At 41.7% G+C, this 25,351-nt stretch overlaps 1 protein-coding gene across 3 annotated transcripts in view; it reads left to right on the top strand.

The window, feature by feature from the left end:
• The window catches only part of LRP8 (LDL receptor related protein 8), a 170,742-nt gene that overhangs the window by 6,259 nt on the left and 139,132 nt on the right, over window positions 1-25,351 (top strand). Inside the window, exon 2 of one of the 3 annotated variants that reach the window (XM_064428897.1) lies at window positions 1,502-2,784. The exons of the other annotated variants lie outside the window; for them this stretch is intronic. The gene's annotated coding sequence lies outside the window, so the exon portion shown is untranslated. The remainder of the gene's footprint in view (window positions 1-1,501; window positions 2,785-25,351) is intronic. 3 annotated transcript variants of the gene reach the window in all.

The following is a 25,351-nucleotide window of genomic DNA, read 5'->3' as shown; positions in this document are numbered from 1 at the left end:
GGTTTTATTTATTTATCTTCATTTTTCATTATATTCTTGTTATCTGCTCTGAAAAACTAACTTGCATGTTTGTGGTGTCTGGATATCTTCTCTGTTAGTGCAACCTGCTGCACATTTATATAGAAAATGAAGTTTTAAGTACATGCCCTTCTCCTTTTCCCTATTTCCTGGGACATTTTCTTAAACACTTTTATTTATGCAGTTTTATTTAGTAAGCAGTCTAGATGCAGACTGCTTTCCAGAAGGAGGTGATTTTCTATCACTCCTGCTTATGGTCTGGGAAAGAAAGACAGAATTGAGATAGGACCTCTGAAAAGGCAGAAGGGAGGGCCACTGGGGACATTACAGTTACTGAGGGAAGTGAACTTGGTTTTATGCAGCACTGCTGTGCTACAGCAAGAAGGCACAAGAGTTGCTCTAGATACAGTTACAAGAATGAGCTGCGAGCTGAAAAGCTTTCCTGAGGTCAAGGAGAATGGGAAGAGTGAATATAATGATTAAGTTCAAGAAGGAAATTATGAAAGTGCAGTTAAAACCAACATGACTTTGTTTATCAGAGAGCTCAGAGCTGTCATTTCAGAGGATAGAAGCATATTCTACATTTTGCGCCAAGGCAGGTAAACTTCATCCAAGCCTTTTAATGTATAAAGAGAAAGAAGCTGTGGCTGTCCCATCCCTGGCAGTGTTCAAGGCCAGGCTGGCTGGGGCACTGAGCAACCTGGTCTAATGAAAGGTGTCCCTGCCCACGACAGGGGTTTGGAACTAATGGTCTTTACAGTCCCTTCCAACCCAAACTATTCTGTGATTCTATGAAAAGTCCATACAGACCAGTTCTCTTGTGTCTGCAGTGTTCTAGACCTGGGCTTAGCACAGGTTAGAGATGGGATTTCTGACTGATTGTTATTAGGAGTGAAAGATACTTAGGATAATTTAATGTTAATCAGGAAATGAGCTGAAGTTTATTCAAATTGCAATTGTGAGACCAGAGAAATGAAGTGTAATGTATTGGTGAACCCATTTATTAGTGTAGTGTACACCTACACTAAGAGATTGCCAGTGCTAGAAATAATAAGTTTTCTTGACTCCATGGTCCACCTAAAGGATGATTAAACACTCTGCTACACCTGAAAATGTCTAACCATTATTGATTCCCTCAGCAGACACCCAGCTTTTGTTTCTGCTGGCCTTTTCAATACCATCAGCTTTTTGAATTCACTGACAAATCTACCATGACTTTGGTGTGCCTCAGAGACTGATGTTGTATTAGGGATGCGTTTGTGGTAGAATTGATTTGGTGTGAAGTTCTCCTGCTCCTTTTACTGGTGTCCTTTTCTTCTCTACAGCTTTCCCATTTCCTTGCAGCTTTCTGTGGTAATTTCGAAGATGTTCCCAAAGCATGCTGTTGCTCAGTTCTGCTTTTCTGTGTCACTACACTTTTCTGTGTCTGCCTTATAAAATGCTGTAAGAAGTCACTCGTTCTTTCTTTTTTTGCTTTGCCCAGGAAAACAAATCAGTAAGTTGAGTTTGGTGATGGAGATGAAGATTTGGGCTGCTGCTTGTCTTGAGCAGTAGGTGGTCCTTGGCAGAAAAGGAGTTTGCCTGCTCTGATGTGCTCTGCTCCCAGGGCAGACAGCTGCTTCCAGGCAGAGGGAAATCCTCACTATTTTATGATGCATGTGAGGGAAGTGTTGGAAAAGCTGAGTGTAGTTTTTCTAGCTCTCTATTTTCCATTAAAATTATTAATATTTAAATACCCACAAGGGAGGGGAAAAGGGTAAAAGGCCCTGTGATAAAATTAATGCAGATTTTCTACTCTGTGAGAAATTCTGTCTGAAATGCAAGTGATAAAAACCTGATTAGACTTTAGAAGTTACAATGATACTGTAAGCTAGTTGAAAAATAAAACTAAACCCTTGCACACTGAAATATTTTCAAAATCCAGATTTTAACGTGTAAGAAGCCACAAGATTTTTAAAGCAGGATTGTGAGCTCTGTCACTGATGGTCTCTCAGGGTGAGACATCCTGTTTCTTGCCATAGTAATGATGCCCTGGTAGACTGTGCTTCTGTTCCTGGCAAGGCCCATGACTTTTCTTCCCAGAGCTGTGGCAGATCTGGCAGCCCTGTGCCTTTTTCCTCATGAAGAGGTGAATAAATGGTGTTAGAGCTCTCCTGCTCCGGAGTGACTCAGCTGTGCAAGAGTCAGCAGCCGAGCCAAGAACAGAAATGAGGCCTCCTGCCTACCAGGCCAGTGCTAAACACACACAACTGCTCCTTGCAGAGGTACCTGTTGGACAAGTGGAAGGGTTTCAGTTTTTCCTCCAGCTTTCCTGGTTCTTTTCAGCCTAAGCTAAGGCCTGGCAGTCAGTCTAACCTCACGCTTAATGCCAAGAGCAAGTGTTAGAAACTAGGAGAGAACAGGATTTATGGCTGGCTTGGAGCAAGGCTTACAAGCCTTTGGGCTGCAGCCATGTAAAGTGAGTTTTATTGCCAATTTTTTTCCTTAGATGTTCTGTTTCTGATAGTTCAATATTATTTAATGCATTATTAATATTTATTAAATGCTTGAGAGCATGTGTGGCACTGTACCAGGACCAGAGCAGTGAGGGACTGAGTTTCCATGGCAGCAGGAGCACAGTCCTGTACTTGCAGAACCAGAAGGGCTCTTTTTGGCAACTGCTCTCTGTGCTGTTGTGATTACTTTTTAAAGATAGATATATTATTTAACATCTAATTTGTTAATGCTGCAGAATTTTGTCCATCCTGAGTGAGAATTTTGCCTGCTGTAAGTTTCTTTATCTTTTTCTTGAGTTCTAGCTTTGTTTCTCTCTCTTCTGTGGGTGTCATTTCTTTTACTTGCAAAGTAGTGAAAGGGGTGAAAGTGTGTATTTAAAACTCATAGTAATAGGTGGAAGTTTTATCTTGATTTTGGTTAAATTTGAAATGTTACATTGTTGAAGACATCCTTTACATGTAGCATATAGCATAACTTTATCAATTAAAATAATTGTTGAATAAACTGGTGTGTACAACTGACAGTAAACTCTTAACTCTGCTATGTCACTCGTTTAGATAACTGCTGCAGTTCCAGGTTTCAACTTTGTATTTTATTTTAACTGGCCTTGTTTTATACTTTTTCTCATGCTGCCTTCCTTCCTATGTAATGTGTAGTGTGATGTGCACTGAGATGATACTTTGCTTCATTTCAAGGGGTGAATTAAACTTTTTGTTTGATCCCAAGTCTTTGTCCTGCTGTGCATTACTCAGCTGAGGTTTTTTCTGTCTTTGCTTTCCATGTATGAAGTTAATGGGATTAATTTCTTTAGTGTTTTTTTTCTGTTTTTGTTGATCTAGGTGAGTAAAGGTTGTAGGCATCTTTCCAAATGTGTTGCATGAGTCTCCCACGATAGATACCAGCTGCTTGGCTTGCTGTTTGAGCAGTGACTGTATATCAGTAAACATTGCTGGATTTACTGGACATGTTCCATCCAGATATGATGCACTCTGTGAGATCCAGGGAGTTAAGACCACAAAAATCAGCTACAGCAGGAGTAGTGAATATACTTGCACTGAGACTAAGAATTTTTGATGTAAACTTACAACTGTTCCTGTAGACTTTTCATCCTGAATCACAGTTGATCTATAGAGCTACTTATAAACAGAGAAATGGCCCAGTTTCTTTGATAGCAAATGTCAGTGCTGACTGATATAGGCCAAGAAATACACCTCCTGCCTCTCTAACTCAGAGCTTCTATTCTTGTTTGTGTGGTTGTGTTACGCTCATTACACATTTGTCATCCTGTGGCTGCTTAGCAGTTCAGCTTTCTATGAATCTTCCCTTATAAGTGGGCTAAATATTATCTCAGGGACATGAAAGTTGATGCTTGGGGAAGTTACCCTCTGCCCAAGGCTGTGGAGTGATTCAGCAACTCACTGTGGACATTAGTGACTCATGAAGAAAATTCCCAGTTTCTTTTTTTCAGGACCATTATCTTGTTTTACACAGATAATCATGTTCCTTGGATTAAATGACTGCTCAAGGATTTAGCCTTTGCTTTTGTCATATACAGTTCATAAAATATTCAGAAAAACCACAGTGTTGAGACAACTCACTGTTTCAAAATTTTAGTGTTGGTCAAGTACAAGAAATGCTTCAAATGTCTCAGAAATGCTTCAGATGTCTCACTTCTTGTATTTAGTATTGGACACAGAAAATACAGGTGCTTGAGGAGGAGCATAATATTTTTGTGTTCCAAAATGAGCTTTGGTTTTGTACATTCCAGCAGATCCTGAAGCACAGCCTGTGTGCACACAGACATCACTGCAGCCACTTCTTCAGCTGGCCAAAAGTTCCTGTTGTGAGACTGCACACCACGGACTTTTAGCTTGCTAAAGAGGCTCTTTCCATTCTCAATTCCATTCAAGCCTCCTTCACCTCCTGCCCACACCTTGCTGTAATCTGAGCACGAACTACTGAACTTATCACCTGTGTACCCATTCCTCCATAAATTATTAGTAGCGTATCATTTTCTGGAAGGAACAAAGGTAACTGAGGTAGCCTAATTTTCTATTGTTTATTTTATTACTCTTTTCCTTCTTCCTTTCTCGTGTAAAACAGCAAAGATACAGTTTAGATTGCACAACTCTGAAGTTTGTACAGGGTGGGCTCGGTACATGATTTAGGATGTGTAACCTCTATGGGAACTGCTCTTTGGCAGGTGGTAAATAAGGAATTTCAAAGGGACTCCCTGGACCAGTCTCTGCCAGGATCACATTGAGGTGTTGAAATTGCTTTACTTCAAGCTCTTTGCTGGATGATTTCTGTTCCCCCTTTTCACAAGAGCTCTTTTAACACAGAAATCTGTCCTATTTTTTATAAAATAATGTGTTATGTGTATTTGCCCAAGGTGCCAGTGCATGTTGATCCCTGAAGTTAAATTAGGATTAAGGAGCTGCATTGACAGGTGTTGAAAAGAATCATATCTGTCCAGTTCTTGACTACAGGGTCTCTGATTGTGGCATGGCACTTCAAAGACAGTGAGTGTAGAGCAGGGAAGAAATCCTGGGGCACTCTTTTCTAGAGGGACATGATAAATAATGTACTTAATTTTTCTCCATGGGTGTGGGCAAGCACACACCTGAGCAATATGGAACCTTTCCCAGGCTTGCACACAGTGTCTTACTGCCTTGCTCTTCTTCCAGTCTTTCCCCATGAGTTTGGCCATTAATTCTCACGGCTGTTTCACAGTGCCCATCCTCAGCAGCAATGCACAAAGCCTTTGTTAACACCTTCCCTTGCTCAGGCACTGCAGGGGACTCTGCAAAGCTTGGCTGAGAGCAGCAGCATTTCTTCACATTCAGTTATGCACACAACCATGTGAATACTGCAAGCCTTTATTTGTGCTAATGCTCACAGAAAGGATTAATAATTCCTGCACAAATGCTGTACTTCAGCTGGCACAAAGCAGCAGCTAAGTTCACTTTGCCCAGATCTAATTACTTAATTTACAGTATTTTTATATTTTGAGACTGAAATGCAGGTTGAGGCTGCCAGGGTGACAAGGGTTGGAGATTCCAGAGCTGATGTGGAGCTCCACACCTGCCTACTGTTGATTCCAGTTCAGGGCTGCTGGGCACTGTGGGGTGCACTGGCAAGCAGTGCCCTAAGAGATGTGTGATCACAGAACAAAAGCCATTGCTGTCACTGAACAGTTTTGATTCTCCAGCTTTCAAGGTCAGGGCTGAGATATTCACCACCATGGGAAATGCTGCATTCCTGCAGCAAGTCAGGGTTGTGCTGAGGATTACAGAGTCCTTGGCTTAGGGGCTCTTGTCCTGGCAGCTTCATCCCTGCCTGCTCAGTGCACTGGAGGAGTGTTTCAAGAAAACCTGAAACTAAAATATCCTTTTAGAAGACTGCTTTCTTTCCTTTTCCAAGCAGGCTGGATAGCTGTCAGTGAGTTGTCCACAATGATAAAGGTTGAGCAGTGATCTTTGTGGCTTACTGGTTCCTTTTCTGAGCCATCTTGTGCAGGCTTCATCATCATATCACAGGGTTAATTTTAGAATGCAAAAAAGATGCTTCTCTGACAGTGAAAACCACCGAGGGGGAGGAAGGCAGCCAAGTACAGGACCTAATTTCCCCCCTTCCTACAAAAGTGTTTTTTTCTTCCTGTGGGGGAGTGTGAGGTTGAATGTGGCATTAGAAACATATTCAGCGAGGGGTTTAGGGCAGCATCTTGCTGTGTTGTTTTTGAAAAGGGTTCTCTCCCTGCTACTTGTTTCTAGTGAAGTCATGTGGGATTAGGTTTCCTGATAGGAATAAACAAACCTGATGAGATCCAGAACAACAAACTGGAATTCCCTTTGTTTAATTTATGTCTGTTTTTTATGACTGTGGTACACCTGAGAGCTGTATCACCTTTTCTGGCCGGGGGTGAATTTCCTGTAGATGAAGCGTTTTGGTGCATCAGCTTGACCTTTTACATAGAAAAAGGGCATGTGTAAATGTCACTTTTCTACAGTAATCAGTTGGGATTATCTGCCATTGTGTTGGGTTTTTTCCTCTGCTTTTATAATAGCAGAGATTTTTACAGCACTTTGACATGGAAGAATGATGGAGGTTTCGCTGTCTTAGGCTGGATAAATTCTCGTCGGTAGATGGGAAGGAGATGATTCATACCTATTAGGACTCTGTGTGTGAGAGAGTTATATTTCTTATTGGATATGAAGTGGAAGATGGAGGATCTCGTTTCACTCATACTGTTAGAATCCAAAATGCTAAATGATGAGTGTCTTGGGATTTGGGGAAGATATTTGCTGCGTGTTCCGCTCTAATTAATTGCGATGTTTGCTGGGGGTTCCTTATTACTTTAATCTGCGGACAGCACCGTTCTCTGATGGTGAAAGTTGAAGAGAGAAAACATCTTGTCTGTGTGAGGGCTCAGCCTGCTCTTGCTGCTGCAGAAGTCTCTGAGGAAATGCTGATTTGGTTATTTTAGATTGCTGACAAAGCTTGGCCCTGTAGCTTCAGAGACGGACCTGACCCTCTCCCTGCTGGCATAGTTCTGTTGAGATTCACGTCTCTTAGCTGGAAAAGCTGCTGCTGTGGGCCCAGAAGGGCTGGAGGAGATGGATCTGTGTGGTCCATGGGGTCCTGCTGAGAGAAGAGCCCTGGCTGGCTGTACCCATCTGGCTGAGCTAGCCAGAGCTTCTCCACAGGGCCACCCTCACCAGCCAGGCAGAGCTTCACCTCGGGTACATTTTATCTCCTGAGGTGAGCCTGTGAAATAATGGCGAGGGAACAGTGTTGGCAGGGGAATATGCTGGATAAAACATTAGTTTTATGTGATATTTCAAGGGATCTTTGTTCCTCCATAGTTACAAACAGTCACAACTGACAATAAGAAACCTTTGCAAACTCAAAAATCAATGGCTTCAGGCCTGTGGTGTTCACAAAATGTTTTCTGCAGCAGTTTTCACTAGGGTATTACCCTGTCTTTCTTTTAGTCTCCAGAAGTGCATAGAGCATCATTGTGGAGCTACAATACAAGTTCTGGCCTTGGACCACTGTTTTGTTCCAAGTGAGGATTAACTGCTCTCTAATTCTGTTTTAGGGGTGAAAGTACAGCTTCATTCCATTCCTGATCTCATGCATCCCCCAGCTACAATGTTGTGTGAGGACTTGCCATTGGCAAGCCATGAGAATAGAAACCATCCATATTTTATTGACCATTCAGTCTGTCTCCAGTACTTCTTTTGCTTGTGTTTCCCAGTGGCCTGCTGAAGGAGTGATCAATTGCAGGCATATTTTAGTCTGTGATACCCCTAGTTTTATAATGGTCTTGCTTTCATTTTGGATGGTGTAAAATTGCTCTCTTAGGCTGCTTAGTCTGCATTTGCAGCTCTGCTCTTTGGTGGAAGAGGCCAAGCTTGCTCCAGTGCATGATGTGTTATTCTATGGCTAAAGCAAGTTCTTCCTGTGCTAAACTTCAGGTGTCTCTTCCTTTTGGAGCAGAAACACTCAGAGCTCTCAGTGGTACAGGTGCAGTGTGTAGGTCTGAACATTGACACAGGAAGTCTAGACGTGCAGGAGATCACTAAGTTAATGATATTTAAATTTTATTGAGAATCTGCTCGTGGCAGGAAAATCCTCACTGTGGCTTTGACTTTGCCAATGCATCTGGTATTCACCCTGCCCTGAACAGCACAGCAACTAAAATTTCTCCAGACTTGGCTCATAGTTTGCAGTTATCTGTCTCAGCAGGAATAGACCCAAAGAATATGAGCAATGTTCCTCAGTCCCACAAAATGGAACTACTGCCCGGTTTGAGTATTCCCAATTAAAGCTCCTTGCCCTGCCTGACAATATTGTATCCATGGCTGAATATGGCTTGGAAAGTCCCAATATTATTGCTGTAATCAATTTGCGTCTGAAAAAACTTGAAGTTCATGTTCTGGTTTAGATATTGTGCAATATATTCAACCGACAAAAAAAGCAAAGCAAGAAAACTCCAACTCTGAGCCATTTGGAGAGGTGGTTTTTCCTGCTAAGCTGCAGGCTATTATATTGCACAGCAGAACTCTTGGTGAGTTCAAAGTGAGTTTATTGTTGCTGTGTGGGTATTTAGTGAGTCAGTGTAAACCTCTTTAATTCTGTTACATCAGTAATGGAACTTTGATCCTGCTTTTTCGGTACCCTTTCTTAGGTAACATTAACAGGATTTGCCTGTAATATATAGATACTAAAATGCTTCCAGTGTATTTGTAATAGAATAGGTACTTCCTGTAATATATAGGTACTATAACACTTCCTGATTCTTTTGTTTGATTGCAAAAAATGGGCAGGAAGAATTGCCAAATGTGAGTAGGCACTCTCCATCTCTACCACTGCTGTGCACTTGTTTAGAAGTGGATGAACTTGATGGAGATTTGCTTTGATGAGCTTTTGCCAGGTTGACCTTTTGTTCCAACAGCATTATGTCTGACTAATTACAGTCAAATAAACTGCCGTGGAGTTTTCCATCATGCTGTCTCTTCTCTAGATGAAGAGCAGGTAATCGTGACTCAGTCCTGACAAATCTATTCTATTACAAAGAATTTCTAGGCAGGTGGCTGTAGAATTAATCTGTACTGCTTTTGCAAGGATCTTTGCTCATGAAGGCCATTCCAGGGAAAGTTTTCAGGGAGAGCAGGCAAGTGAGGGCAGGCCTGCTGAAGGGTTGTTTGGGTGCTTTGGGCAGTTCTGTCCTCAGGTCTCCACTGGAAAATGCCTCCCTGTGCAGAGAGCTCGTAGTGCCAGCCTGTTTGATTGGGCTCCACATCTTTACATTGATTTATTGTTGCTGTTTCCCATGGAATTGGCTGCATGCAGGAAACTCCTGCTGTCAATGCAGAGACGTGGGAGGGTGCAACGGCACGTCAGAAAGGTGCTTCTCTGCTGCAGTGACTAGAAATAGGAAAGTAAAAATGCCTACCCTACCTGTCTGATTGTTAGTGGGGTGGATAGACCCCAAAAGTGATACTAAGGTTATTCTGTAAATGCCCTATTTTTAAAATTGAAAACAAAAAGTCTCATTATTCACAGGAAGTCATTGAGGGTATGCATTGAGAGCAGGGTACCTAGCTGTATTAAAATGTGCCTGACCAGGCAGGGGCAGGGACTTGGTATAAAATCCCTCTGTAAGCTTTCATTGACAGCCTCCTTCAGCTCTCATTTTCCCAATTTGCCTTCTTGTGAGATGGGGAAGTGGTTTGTCTTTATTTTTGTAGAATAGTGCAGTCCATAAATGGTCAAAAGAGTGGAACAGGAGCTTGGTGTTGCTGTGTAGTTAAATGTGTGTGCTTGCAAACAAAATCAGCAAGTTGGCATTTGGTCAAGAGAAGCAGCTTTCAAGTTTAGAGGGATGGACTTCTGAATCCAGTAAGAATATTGAATGCAACCCAGATGGCATCCTGGAGGGAAGTTCTGTGGCATCAATTAGCTTGTAGGTGACCATGCTTCCAGCCAACTGTGAGTTACTTGGCAGCTTGCCACTTGACTGCTAGTGAAAATTCAAGAGCAATGAGATGAATAAAAGTTCCTCAGAGACAAAGAGAAAGATGTCTTCACTTGAAATAAGAGATTTGTGGATACGATTTCTTAAATGATTTAAGCTGTCTGCTTTTGTACAGCCAGCTATCTCAGCCTTGCTTATATATGTTTCTTTGCTGCCTTTGTATATGTAAACCCATTAAAAACTTCTCCCAAATTTCACATGTAATTTGTTCTGAAGAAGGAATCTGCAAATAAAAGGGCCACCAGTAGCTGGACCAGTGCCCACCAGTGCCCTTGTAGCTACTAGAAGGTGAGCTTAATTTAACATTTCCCTCTGGAAATGATGTTCTTATCTAGATTTTAGGACTTCTGTATTTCTGCTAAGACAAAATGAGGTTGTTGCACTCTGGACTCAAAAAGAGCAGCCAGTGAAGAACTGGCTGCATTGTAATAGATTGTATTAGCACAGTTTCATCATCCCACTGAGGACTGAGTCTAAGGAGCAGTAAGGATAAACACTCATATGGGACAGATGTGATTTATCTGATATTAGAATGAGCTGGGATCAGATTTTGTTGACTTTGAGTTTGTTCATCACTAACAAAAATACTTCTGCATGGCTTTTCTTTCAAAAAAAATTAATTTTAAAGGGACTTGAAATTGTATGTCCCAAGTGTCAACATTTCAGATGTCTTTTGCATCTGTGCAGTGAGGGATAATTAAGTTTGTGGAGCAGATGTTGTGGAAGCCTGCACTGCAGCATGCCTGTCTGTTTCTGGCCACAAAGATTTACTCCTGGGTGCACTTGCTTTCTTTTCATGTAGGAGAATGGCAAATCCCCAGTCTTCTGTATGCAGTAAGAACTTCAAGATCTCATACTAGATTTAAGCTGTAAATGCTTCACTAAGTGCTTTAGAAATTAGTGGTTTTACTCTCAAGAATTTATTTCAGCTGCTTAGTACTGAATTTCTACTCTGCACTGAAATGTGTTGTGGGTTTTTCAAAAAGAGCAGAAATGTTTGCAGGAAAGTACTGATGGTGAGATCCTTCACTATGTTCTCCTGAGAAATAACAATAAAAAAAAGTCCCCATGGAAAACAGAACAATATCATTATCCTAGAATTGCATTCTGTTGTGTACAACCTTGTGCTGTACTGCTTGCTAAAGGGAGAAAAAGGATTTTATAAATAGCCTGATAGGAACAAGGCTATGAACTGTAAGTATGGATGTATGCTAAGAGTGACCTAGGACTGGCTTTATACAGTACAAACTGTTCTGCATGGCACTTTCTGGTCTGGAGATGTGCTTTTGCTTAGTTTTATAATATCACACAAGGTTGTGTGCTTCTCCCGGTGTAGCTGTTAAAGAAAAAAAACAATGTTTGGATTTTGAAAGCATTGCATGTAAGAAGCTATTAAGTGGAGGTTGCCTTTTTTATTAAAAAGTTACATCTGAGATTTTAATGAGCTGACAATATTATATGCAGAGGTGCTTTCCCTCATCATGCCATCAGGTGTGCCTGTTGGTCACAGACAAGGGCTTAGGGAGCTGATTTTCTGCCTTCCAAAGGCCACCCATTTGCTTTCATTCTGGGGGGTGTTGAGGCTCTTTCAACTTTGCTGGGTCACTCCTCCTGGCTTTACCCCTATACAGCACACGGGTTTGTTTTTACAACTTCAGAGAGATGTGGTACCAGAAACAACAACAGCTTCAAGGAAGCACCTGGAGACACAGCACTAAAAAATTTAGCTTTCAAAGCTTCCCAGGAGTGCATGTATATGGAAAAATACTCCGTGCTCAAAGCAATACAGTAAGAGTTGTATTGGGGTGTGCTTTCAACTGAGCATCAGAAATGGGCACAAGTTTCACATTTCTGTCTCACTGATGCTCAGCTGGGTCAGTTATGTTCCAGTTCAGAGCAAGCTCATCTTCAGTTCAAAGTTACTGGAAGTGTCAGGGATTTCCTTGATCTGGTTCTTGCTTTCTTAGTGACTACTGAAGGAAGAAGCTTGGGCAAGCACTCCCAGGCATTTTACAAGGAAAGCCAAAGCAGAAAGTTATTTTTAGATCTGATTTTTTAAATGCGTGCTGAAAAAGCTTTCTCTCTCTGCTTTGCATAAGAATGAACCTGGCAATCAGATCCTTATATAAATAAGTCCTGAAGCTCACTCAATCAATATTTTGTTCCTCTCTTGGCTCATGTAGAATAAAATCCCAGAAGATTAGTTTTCACAATTAATGCTGATCTTGCAACAACAGTCACGATTTTAAGAGTCACCTGATATCTCTACCAAGTCCTGGTCAAAGAATTTCCCTTCTTTCTCTGGAGGTTGCATTGTCATAGCACTCTTCTGCTCTGAGGATTTTATTTTTCGTATCACTTTTGTCAGAATCATGTTTGAGAGCTGCATTTTTCTCCTCTTTAAATGTCGAAATAATTTGGAAGTCATCCTGACAACTGAGTCATGAGAGTGACTTTCATCTTCCATGCAGGGTGAATCCTCCTTGTGCTTGTTGCACAGGAACATTCAATTTCTTTCTCTCATTTACTTCCAGTGGTTTCTGCAGTTCTCTCTCAGGGGCTGTGAGAGAGGAGAGAAGCAAATAAATATGGCAGAGAGTTGCTATGAATATCCAATTTCTGTTTATGGCAAAGCTCAAAGTCTTTAGTTTTCACTTGATCTTTCCAAAGAATCTCTCCAAAAGGTTCTATTGTCTTGTCAGAGCTGTGTTCCAAGGATAGTGGATGAACTGTCAAAACCCAAAGCACTCCAGACCTTCCCACACGCAGCAGCAGCTCTGCAAGGAGGAGTGGGAGCAGTGCCCTGTTCCTCCTGTGGGCAACAGCAGGGAGGTCTTGCAAGGGGCACTGTAATATTTTAGTACCTGCTGGGATGAGGCAGAAAAATCTCACAAAGCTTAAGGACTTAAAATTTGGAAACTCAGCTGCTGATCATCAGCACCAATAGCTGAACTTAGAATCTGCTGCAGCCAAATGTGTCTGAGGCTAACACACATTTTATTTTGGGACATTTCCAGATAGAAGATCATTAATCTTCAGAGTAGAATAGATCTTGATTTAACCTCTGGCCCCTCTAGAGTGTCTCTTGTGGTGCTGTGTTATTGGTCAGTAGAAAAAGTCCAATTTAATCCTCAGTAAGAATTTGAACTTCTGTGACTTTCACATTTCAAATTTCAAGCTCTGCTGTCCTCTGGGATTATCTGCTGTGGGTTTATGCAGGAGCTGGGAGGACATTAGTTTTTCCATTAACATGTGACAATTGCTCACACTCCTCTCTCTCTTCCCCCCCCAAGGTTTTTGGCATGGTGCTGCATTCCTATCAAGTCATTGCTCTTGGGCTCATGACTCTCCTAATCTCATGGGACATTTTAAATTCAATTTTTCATCATGGTGGGCACTACTTGGTGGTTTTGTTGAATATCTGATATGAGTTTCTTTAAAATGCTTTTCATATTTTGTAGGAATGACATAAAGAGGACTCTCCTCTTACCCTCTGGTCTAGTGGTGACTCAGCAGCTGCCTGGAATTCAGGTCGAGTGGCCCAGGATGATGGGTGCTGGTAGTCCCAGGTACAGAGACCAGAAAAGAAAACGTGTGGCCTGGAGAAGGACATCTGGTCTCTGCTCAGTTCCTGTATTTAGGGTCATCTGGCCATCTTTGCCTCTATGTCAGCAAACAGAGCAGTGACAGAATCTCCCCTGCAGACCTGTTTTGGCAGCACCAAAACCAAAGGGGAAATGTGGTTTGTTTTTCTTTGCCTTTGAAATCCTCCTGCAGAAAGGGAACAGGACATGGGGCAGAGCTTACGAAAGAAAAAAGTCGTTGGGTGAGTTCAGCCTCCGACCACTTGGTGACTGCTGCCACTGACTAGAGATTAAGCAGCATTTTAAGTGCAAAGTATTTCATAGACAGTTATCAAAGCAGAGCTATCCAGCTATACCTTTTGGGTGTTTGATAAAGTCTCCAATAGGATCTCCGTCTTTCCAGTCCAAGTCATCACAGTAAGGTTTCAGGACTTGTAACTTCTTTCTCTTCCATTTGACTTTAGTATTACACAAACTTTTGGTCTGGTGCCTCATCTGATTACCTCCCGTTTAGTATGCTTCTGAGATGGGTACTTGAAAAGCACAACCAATCCATGACACTAATGCCACTAATTGCAACTAATGAGTGTGTTTAAAAGCATTCTCACAAGCAAATCCAGCCTAACAGTGATTCTGGTTTGTGCTTGAAGCTATAGATACTCTGATTGGGCTGTCAGTGCATGTCTGACCACCACCAAACAGGATCTGTGCACAGAATTTGCCTTCCTTCAGTGAGGATGCTAATTCAGAGCTCTCTCACACAAGCTGTCATCTGAATCTATTAATAAAGTCCCTATAAAGATGATAATCTTTGAGACCTACGCTTAGTTTTCCAACTTGATTGAAATTAATCAGCTGGTTTGATTAGTAGATATTAACAAGAGGTCTAACCAAAAGCAATGTGATCATGTAATCATCGTGACTTTAAGATACCAGTCTACAAACAGACTTGACTTAACTGGAGTTCCTCCTCTGTCTGTGCCAGGAGCAGGGGTAAGTTACAAATATGTGGCAGTGCTGAGCTCTGCTGTGAACAGAGATCACTGATGGATCCTGGCTCCATGTGCATGCCATACAGGAAAGATATGTCCAAAATACAAGACTTGTCAATGCTCACAGCTCCAGAATAATGAAAAGTTGAACCCTTAATGGCGCAGTTGGCTGTACTCTTCCAGTTTAAAATCATTACTCCTTGTCCTACCACTACAGGTCCTGATGAAAAGTCTCTCTACATCTTTCCTGTAAGCCCCCTTATAAACTGAAAGCTGCAGTGAGTTCTCCTGCAGGAGCCTTCTCTTCTCCAGGAATCTGCAGGATAAGTCTGTGTCTCCTGCAGTAAAAGGACCCTTGGATTCTGTGATACTGGATGAACTAGGAGTAGCTATTCAGCAAGAAAAAAGGGAGAAGAATGCAAGGATGGAGGAATTCCAGTGGGCAAATTCCAGAGGACACAAAGCAGTAAGAATGTACAAATCCAGTCTGCTCATGGAACAGAAATTCCAGTTGTATTTGAATCTGAGAGAGGCCCTGGCAGATAAAGGCTGTGGGCCCTGATTTGCTTTGGAGCAAAGGCTGGCTGGGGAGCACTGTTTGGAAGCTCGGGGCTGTGCCTGCCTGCTGCCAGGCTCTGTCTAAGGGGCTGCTCACTCAGTGCTGGGGGATTTTCTGGTGTCTGTCAGTGCTGAGAAGTGCTCATTAAAGGAGATGGTGCTGGTGTCAGACGTCCACATGCAAGGTTGTCACAGTCTGGTTATTCTGCAAAGATTAGTTCTTTTATTGACTTCTTGCTGAAGATTGGCATGCGTTTCCTGAGGAAAATCTGGACATCCTGCCCTAAAAATAGCTGAAGACAACTGGCTTCTGAGGAGTTTGCAGTCAGTCTGTGGCCTTAGAGGAAACAAATCTGTTCCTGAGCTTCTGGTGAGCCTATCCAATATGTGACTCTGTCCAGTCTTTCACGTGTTCTCTTAGCCCAAAGCTTTGACTCATTCACCAAATCACCCCAAGTGCAACCTCTCTCAAATCCAGGTAGGATTTAGGAGGCCAGTGTGTGACTGTAGGCTGTGGCTGCTCCAGGTACAGTGCCACAGTGGGATTTAGGATGTGCAACCCATAGTAGCCCATGGCTTGGTCTGAGCTGTCAGGCAGTTGAAGCTCTGCTGGACTGGGCTGTGTTCACAAAATAGTGATGTGTCCATGCAATCAGTGAGAAAAATCAACAGGAGCCAGCGTGTGTACACAAGTGGAGAGGATTGATGGCTGTGTAACTCACTGGGCTGGGACAGGTCTGCATACCAGGGAAGGAATGAGCACAGTATGGACAGTGAGATGTGCAGGTGTAAATCATTTGCTATGTCTTTATCTACTGACTTTTGGGAAAAGTGTGACTCCAATCAAATAGGAATGGTTGTGATGTGATGGCAGGGCTGTCAGTGAATTGAGGTGAGGTGTCTGTGCTTCACTGCTTCTCAGAAATTGGTCTGTCCTTGGCTTTAGCTGCATTTTTATGTGACATTGGACAAATGGCTTAACCTCTCTGGGCATCGTTGCTTAAAATGAAAATGTAAATATTTTTGCCAACCTTTGTGAGCTATCACTGGATTAATGGATAAAAATTGCTGCATAAAGGGTGAGCATCATGTATGATGCATTTAATCTTGTTTACTTGTAGCTGGGCTACCTTGAAGTGTCACAACTGCCAGAAATGTGCAGGGGCACCTACCTTGTTTGCCTGAACGAAGATACCTCCAAAACTAACTTAATCTATAAATTCTTCAGATTGGTTTAAAAACATATTTTAAATGGGGTTTATTTAGTGTTTGTAGTGCAGAATTTCACTTTCTCTAATGGACTCTGTGAGCTCCACGCTTTCAAAAATTGCTTAGGAAGATGACAGCATAGACACTGACAGCCATGGTCTCCAGGAACCAGCCTGGGTAAGCAGAGGAAAATAAAATATATTGTGGTACTCCCAGATAACACATCTTCTGCTTTATTTGTTTCATTCCTTGGATCTTTAGCCTTCTATTTTTAAGCAAACTATTCCCGTGCATTGTCATTTTAATTACAATATTTAAAATGTCAGTGCAGTATCTTAACTGTTTTTACTGAGAAAAAGAGTCTAGTTACAAAAAGTGACATCTCTCTCAATGGCTACAATTAGCAGTCCACACTGAACCTTGTCCACTGGACTGGCTTGTCTCTGAGTGTTCCCAAACCCTGCATTTCTGGCGTGCAACTCTTGCCTTTTGTTGGGGAATCATCATCCAATCCTCCAGTTTAGAGCTGTGCTGCTCCCATCCCTGAGCTGGTGTTCAGCCCTTGGATAGCTGTGGAACTGGTGAGTTTTGCTGCCAGGTTGTTGTGGATTTTGTACTGCAGAGGTTGTTTGCTGTGCTGTTCAGACACATCCTCCTGTATCAGATAGTCACTGTTCCAGAGGGTTTTGGAAATCCTGCAGCTTTGTTCTTAGGGACAGTTACACTGGAGAGACAAAGCTGTTCCCAGCCAAAACAGCCCAGGGAAATAAAGGGCCAGTGGGAGAGCACAAACTGGGACAACACATGGAAAATGTGGCTTGCCCAGTGCCACTTGGTGGTTCTGTGTCAGACCAGGGCATCCTGGTGTTTGGCACTCTACAAACACAGCAGAGACCTGGCTCTGTGACTTTAATTCTCTGCTAGATGCTGACAGCTGGGAAAAAGCACAAAGACAGGAGTAGGGGACAGCAAGGGCTCAACAAATGTCTGAGTATCAGTCCTTCTCTTTGCCTGTGTGAGCTTTTCTATTTCTTCTTCAGGTCCCTTGGATGTATTGGTAGAATCATGTTTTCTTTATCTCTGTTGGAAAAACTTCATGTGGCAAATGTGGTGTGACTCAAGCTGTGATTGGCAATGACTGAGATTGTCCCTCAAAACCTTGTTGGGGTTTGTTTAGGACTCAGGGAAGAGCAACAGGGAAGGGTTGGGACAGGAAAGAATCAGTAGCCAGCAGTGTCCCACAGGCCAAGCCCCGTCATCACAAACCCCTGGCACCGAGCTGGGAGGAGGATGTTGGGGTGTTCCTTTTGATCCCTTAAGCCACAAGGGCTGCCTGCTTTTGTTAGTAGGCTTTCCTCTTATCCCACAATCCCTTCAGACACTTGAATTTGTCTGCATTTCTGCCTACATGGTGGGGGGTGTTGGGAGGCGTCTTGTTTCAGAGGCACTTGTGGTCTTTGAATGCAACTTTTTACCCTAATGTGACAAAAAGGAGGCACAAGGCCAGAAATAGCATGCTGTGCTGTTTATTGCTTGATTTATTTGTGACCATGTCTGTCACACAGATGCCAATATGTTTTATTTTCATTTACAATAGCCCAAAATGTTTCACCTGGACTGACACAGGTCCCAGACCAGACAGGGAGGTTCCATAGGGAGGTTTTTCTTAGCATGTAGCTTGTTGCTGTGATTTCTTTTTTAACCCCTGCTTCTCTCCCGGACCTTAAGTTCACTTGTAAAGCTGTGCATGTTTTCTGTGCACAGTTTGGATAATTAAAAATAGCTGCTTGGGGCGCTTGGCTTCTGTGCAGGCTTTTATCAATAGTGCCTCTGAGAATACCTTGTGTTTGGATGAGTGGTTTTAAATAGAGTGGTGAGAACTGCAGGGAAGACAAACCAAACAGGCCTCTTTCGCAGCAATCTTTTTTTACTTTGTAATGCCTAGAAATAATTTTTAAACTGAAAACAAAACATATTGGTATTTTCAATTTAATGAGGTCTTGTTAATCTGGTTTTCTAATCATTATTAATTTTTCTTACTGGTGGAAGAGTTCAGAGGTCTGACATGGAGGGCCATCCTCATTATTCCGTTCTGTTATTGTTCTCAAAAATCAGATTTGTTACTTGGTGTGCAACAGGCCAATAATTACACACTTGAGAGACATTGATTATTTATATCAGAGCTGCATAAACCCGTGTGCTCAGTGGTATTCCACAAATCAAGCACACCAACTATCAAAACTTTTACTATTTATACACTTCAGCAAACAAAGGCATTAGTGTTCATTGGCTACAGGTGACGTAGTCCTTATTAATTAATATTCTATTTTCTATTGGTTAATAATTCTCTCGCTTCTCATGCTAATTAGGCCGCATGCTCAGTCCCTCTCCTTTTGAGTCAGTGGGTTTCTTGGGTCAGTGGTCATGCTCTGCCCCTGCCAGAATTATTTTTTACCCAGTTGGAGCTGATTTCAGCACAACTGCTGAGTTGCCTTTATTAGTTTCCCCTTATCTCAGGAGTTCTGCAAAATGCCCTTGTGGCCCATAAATTTTCCATTCTTTGTGTCCACCCTCAGTGGTACCTCCTTCTCCCCAGCCTTTGTAAACCTCCCCGTGTGTCTGAGATAACTGAAACACGTCCAGCCCTAAACCTTATCAAGGCAATTCTACCAACAAGTAATTTGTATTTCTAACACCTTGGCATCACTTAGAGCTTGTTAGCTGCTCTCAGTTTCACAGTTCAATCTCCCTTCTTGAATAGGTTTTAAAGTATACAAAGATCAACAATAAAGAAGAAGCCTTTTTAAAGAAAATTTTACATATTCCACCTTTTCAGCTTTGTGAAGAACACAGTATGGTGGGCTGAAGAGGATGCTGCCAGAAGCTAGATAGGAAATCATCAGTGAAAGTTGCTACATAATCTCCTTCAGTGCTTATCGTGGGCTCTGAAACTGAAGACATTTTTTATTATAACCCATTAAACTACATTATAACCCACTAAAACTACAATTCCCATTTAATAAAAACCTCTGAATCTACTTACAGTCAAAACAGTTGCCTAATTTATTTTCTTTCTTTCTGCAGAAACCTCCTTCCTCCCACCCCAGATCTCGGAGATGTTTTCTACTGGAGGTCGATCTGATGTGTACAATCTTTCACTGATTTATTTGTGACTTTTCAGCTTCCTAGTCTGCCAGGATCTATCTCTTGTAAGACATGCAGAATTCCTAATTCCCTTTTATTCCTGTGCTATTTACTACATCAAAATACTTTCTCTCTACCTCCTCTGTTAAACAGTTCAGACTTGCTGCAGGCAATAGGAACATAAAGGAATTGCTATTGTCTGTGGCATACTCAGACTGTGAACTTAAATTTTCAAAGCTTTTGTTTCAATATGTTGCATGAGGGATGCATTCACTTAAAGGAGGGTGGGTAGATGTACAAGAAAAAGGTTTTTCCTCTTCACATGCAAATTTTGCATGCTATTTCTCAGAAAAATCTCATGTAGGTCTCAGTGTCCTGTTTCTTTCTAAAAAAAATAGGGGGACGCTCATCTGAACATGCAGAATATAGCATGAACACGAGAATTTTTCATTGATTTATTTTTTTATAGACAGGAAAGCCCTCCTAATAGAAATGGAATAAACCTACACCCCTGGAGTGTTGTGTTGTAATCATGACTTGCAAATCTGCATGTGTAACCTTGTCCTATGCAAAGCTTTCTGACTTTCTAGGAAGCTTCTGGCCTGAAGAACTGGAAATGAAAGGTGGTACTTTTTCTTTAAGCATGTCCATTTATTCAGAAGTGAAGAACAGAGTTGGGAGTGTGTGTGCCTTTTATGACAGGTAATTAATGTTATATGTTACTGCAATATTGATTTTTTTTTTATCATTGACAGACTTGATGCTGTCTGAGCCATTGATATTTTGAGTCCTGGAATTATAGGTGGGCAACATGATAGTTTTGTTACTTACTGTCCTAAGTAATAAGTTACTTGCTGTCCTAAGTAATTTTGGTGTAGGTTTAATTTTACCTTTGGTGAATTTCCAATGCTGACTTTGTTGATTTATACACGGGGAGAGAAAAATGTATGTGGTCTGAAGACTGTAGGATAACTGTGAAAACATTGCTAGGAAAGCACGAAAGTGGAAAAAAAATAAAGCCATAAAGTCTTGGTGATGTTTTTTACTCCATTTTTCTTCCCTGTCTCCCATTTTGCATTCATCCTGCAGAAAAGTGAAATGGGAATTGGGTTAGGGGTGACCAGCTGCAGAAGTAAATCCCCAAGGAAGGAAAAATCTTCTTGTGTGTGTACAAATACACAGGAGGATGTGAATGCTTTCTCCAAGACTTGGCTTCCTAGAGAAAAGCTCATTTACACACTCACTGGTGGTAGGGCTTCCTTCCAGAGGTATCAGCTTCTCATCACTGCTGACACCAGAGCAGAGCTCCAGGACGCCTCTGTGCTGCCCCCACGAGCAGGCAGCTGTCAGTCTGGGCTGTGGATGTTTGCAATGTCAGTCTTTCTGCCTTCACTCACTTCTCTTGAATTTAAATGGAAATTCCATAGATAACCAAGGCCTAAACCCTGCTAAGTGCTGACACAGGAGCAGTGCCCAGCTCTGCTGCTGGTCTGACTGGCAGTATATGAGAAGCTAAATGAATATTAATGCTTTCCTGTCGACCAGCAGCTTGCTTTACTTGGTTCTTTCATCTTCTGCAGGGAAGTATGTGCTTTGTGGCTGGGGCATTAATAAAACAGCTAGTGGGTGATTTATTTCACCCAAGGTGCTAGTTGGCCATTGTGTCTCCAGTGTCAGCAGTGAATGGCTTTTTTGCTGTTGTCATGGTCTCCCCCTTGGTAATCACAAGGATTCAGGAGAATGCAAAGGACCAGTATTGTGGGGAACTTGCTTAGCACAAGTCTTGCTCCTATTGTGCTCTTTGTGCAGTTTCCAACTGAACATGAATCCTCTGTTCCTGGGAGACACCAAGACCTCCTAGGCCACTTGGTAAGAATGCAGGGACCTTGTCACATCCCTCATGCTGCAGGGCAGATGACTGCCAGCACAAAATAATATCCATATATATATTCCAGCTACTGAAGGTCGATGCTGTCTGCCCTCTTGCCTGGTCTGGAGGCTCTTACCAACCATCTCTGTGTGTGGTGCTTTTGTGGTTTCCAGTCTTGGCTTACTTTGGGCTGCCATGGAAAAAAGCACTGATTACCCATCAGTCCTAGGAAAATGTATTATTTAGATTAACTAAGTTGCCCTATAGTGTAAATCAAGTGTGAACTAAACAATTTTAATGCAGTAAACATGAGAAAATGATCACCTGCTCTGAATATAAGATGTATTAGAGATTGTGTAGGGTCTCTAGATCATTATATTTAAGGCTCTTCCCCTAGAGAGTGTCAGAAATGGGCACAGGTTACTTGTTCTGAATCTGGACCACTGTTCAGGTCAGTTACCAAAATAATCTGGTTCAAAAATAGTTCAGCAGTGAACTGTGATGAAGCAAAGAGAGTCCTGGCACATTGAGACACAATAAACCTCTGAAATAGATCTAACATAGGTGGCTTAGACCAGCAGATTTTATTAGTAAAATGAATGTGTTCCCTTCTCCTTCTCATTTGGGGATATAATAATCTTTACCACTTGTTTGCATTCATTAAAAAATCTGGAACAAGTCCTAGTTCTAGGGCATTTGTTCTCTTTCATATGGTTTTAGTGGAAGCTGCACGTGCAGGTGCTGGCTACTGCTGAAGTAGCTAAAACAGCTCTGCAAATTACTGCTTGTGGATATGCTCTTTCAAGAAAGTGATTACAGGTCTAAAGGAGTAAGTATATATCTCAAAGACTTCTGTACAATGTACATTTTCTTCCATGCAGATGAATTTTTCTGCTTTCTCCTTGTTCTTTCTCCTCTCCTGATTTTTTTTTTCAGGCACATTTTTGCTATCTGCTGTCAGAAAATTTGCCCCTTCATTAAGATGGCAACTTTAAAAGACACTGAAAAACTGAGATAACCATTTCAGCTGGTATAAGTAATTACAGATATTTCCAGACAGCAAAATGACAACCTCAGTGAAGCTTGGGCAATTGCTACATAGATGTTAATCAAGAAGGACATGGACGGATTCCTGAATTACTAAAAATGCAATAATTTTTCTGAAGCCTTGATATGCCCTAGTGAACCATGCTTAGGGAACAGATTTTTTCTGTCCCAAGCTCTCTTATCTGGTGCAGCAGAGTAAGAACTGAGCAACCTTCTCTCGTTGCCTTTCATCATTTGGAACATCTTTTCAGCTTTGAATTTCCAAGGCTGTTTCATTGTGCTGCCATTCCCCCTCCCACCCTTCGGCTTTGTTTGCTTGACAAGGAGAAAAGGCAGAAAGTGAAGCACAGAGCCACATTTCCATAAGCTTACACAAACTATTTCTTTCCTTTTCTTTCTACTCCAGACAGGGTGCTTATAATTAATCATCCCTGCTGTGGTTGAAGCAGAGTTTTTAGAAGAAAGCTTTGGTGGTTTCTTACCAGCAAGAGCAAGAGTTAAAAATAAAACTCATGCAGTTCATCATTAATTTGGGGAATACTTGTTAGCCTCACAATCCAGGCAAATAATTTCCTTCAGCCATGTTTGTTAGAAATACTGGAGCAGAGACCTAGTGGTACTTTTCCCTGTCATGCTGAGATCAGACAGTGCTGGCAGCATTTGGTGTCTTGAAGCTGAATGCAGAATTAAAAGCTTCTTAAAAAAGCAGGCTATTAAAGTGGCACTGAGAAAACTTGTTACACTGCTTAGTGGTTGGGTGGGATAATTTGAGATTCTGCTTTTAATTAAAAGTGGACCCGCTTTGCAGAATGCAGGCCTGGGTTGAGATGGTGTTTTGTGTGTGTATTTTAAATCCTCCTGAAACTGGCAGGATTGAGCTCTTGGGTTTTGGCCAAAGAGCAGTTCTAGGGTTGGGGGAGAGAAGAAAGTGAAGTGGTGAAATAAAACTTGAAAGAAATTTTCATTTCTGCATGGGAAGTCTTGAGTGTAAATAGTATTGAAGACTCTTCCTGGTAAGACTTTTAGATTAACTGCTTGATAAGATGTGAAATACATGATTATTAACCTTTTAGTCTGAGGGTTAAAAGGAGTTATTTCTGTCACTGTTCTAAATACTCACCGGGTCGTTATCCTGTCTTGTGAGGAGCTGAAATGTTATCTATCCTTCTCTGACCCTGCAAAGCTTATTCTCTTGTCCTTTCTTTAGTAGAATAGGAATGAAAAGAATATACTGAAAAGTATGTACATAGACCCTGGCTGTGGAAGTCAAGTTGTGTCGGAGCAGCTGAAGGGACGAGTCCTTGTAAGTAATGCACCAATTTCCCTTGATTTCACCCAGGCAGTTCAATGTCCAGTGCTTGTTCATGGCTGAGTGTACAAAGCTGAGCTCCAAGTGCAGCTCAGATGTAGTGACAGTTCAGGACTTGGCTGCATCTTCTAATGCAAATTGCTTGTGCAAAAATCAGTCCCTCGCTGCTGTTTTTGCCATGCAGGAGATTCCTAGAACTGTTGATTCCTGTTAAATAGATGCAATATAAACACTAATTCTTCAAGTCTGCCTTATTTCTTCTCTTTTGGTAATCAGAGACAAGTTAGGTTATTTCCTCCTGTGAACATGAAATTCAATTTTTAAGTTCTATTTAATTTTTCTGCAAAATCAGTTCTTTCTGGAAACTTATACCACTGCTTGACTGAGAAATAGTTCTGAATTTCTTGATCATTCTGAAGGGGAGGAACAAAACTAATAAAAAAGGATTTGACTTTCTTGGACAGTAGAGATTTGGAATTTGACAGGTAACCAGTGCTGCGTCCAGTATTAGTTTTTTTAAAGTAACTGGAATTCTTTTTTAAAGTCTGCTGCACAACAGATTTACACTTAACTGAGTTTTAATTGACCCTTTTATTATTATAATGATGGGAATAATGCTTTGGTAATGTATTTTCCAGTTGCTGACTTTGGTAATAAAAACCAGCCCTAGATTGCAAAAGAGAGAGGAGCTCAGTTTTGTGGAAACAGGCTGTCCTCCATTGTAAAGATAACAGGGTCTTCTTTTAACCTTGCCTGACACTCCCTAACTTGTTTCCTGTCTTTTCTTCATTATGTTGGTGCCTGGCCTTGAAGAGGAGATGGCTTTTTAATACAGCCACTAAATTCCACCAACTCAGAATCTTTCAATCCAATTACTATGGTACATTAGCTCTTGACTCTCTCCCTCTGCAGCTACAGCACTTGTGAATCAAGTGTTTGTTTTTCATTGCAAGTTTTTCTTCTAGAATCAAAGGATTTTCTCTTTTTTTTCCTTATGCCTTAGCTGGCATTGTCAGTAGGACTCTCAAATGTTAATGACACCAGGTTTGCATAAAGCATCAGCTCGGCTGCTGTGCTTTGCAAGATAAAGCTCCTTGTAAAGTTGAGCTTGGAGACAAAGCAAATGTTTATATCCCAGAGCTGTGACTGGAAAAGGGTTTATCCTATTTTTGTCCAAAAGAGCAACCTGTCCACTTTCCCCCTCAGGAACAGTAGTATTAGCTCAGAACAAGAGTTGTATCATAGACAGCAGTTTGAAAACAAAGCATAGAATGATAAATATAATTGTTACAGGAATGTGCAATAAATTCTAAGGGAGGCAGTATTATTGTCTGGAAAGGATGACCATCCATTCTTCTAGAAATTCCAGTTTTGCAATAGTTGTGCTTGGGGTGAAACAGCTCATGGATGAGCACAAGATATTTATTAGAAATTATCATGGGATTTGTTTTTGAGTTCTGACCTTGCGGGGGGTTCCACTGAGTGCCCTCAGCATGGAGTGTGGTTTGGCTTTGAGCACTTTTGGTCAGGCTCTGGGAAGGGAGGGCTTGGTCTTTGTGTTCCACTGTTCCTCCAGCGTCT

The sequence above is a fragment of the Passer domesticus genome, chromosome 7 (genome assembly GCF_036417665.1).
Source record: "Passer domesticus isolate bPasDom1 chromosome 7, bPasDom1.hap1, whole genome shotgun sequence".
Taxonomy (NCBI): domain Eukaryota; kingdom Metazoa; phylum Chordata; class Aves; order Passeriformes; family Passeridae; genus Passer; species Passer domesticus.
The sequence above is the reverse complement of the archived record's forward strand: the minus strand, read 5'-3'. Positions and strand labels throughout refer to the sequence as shown.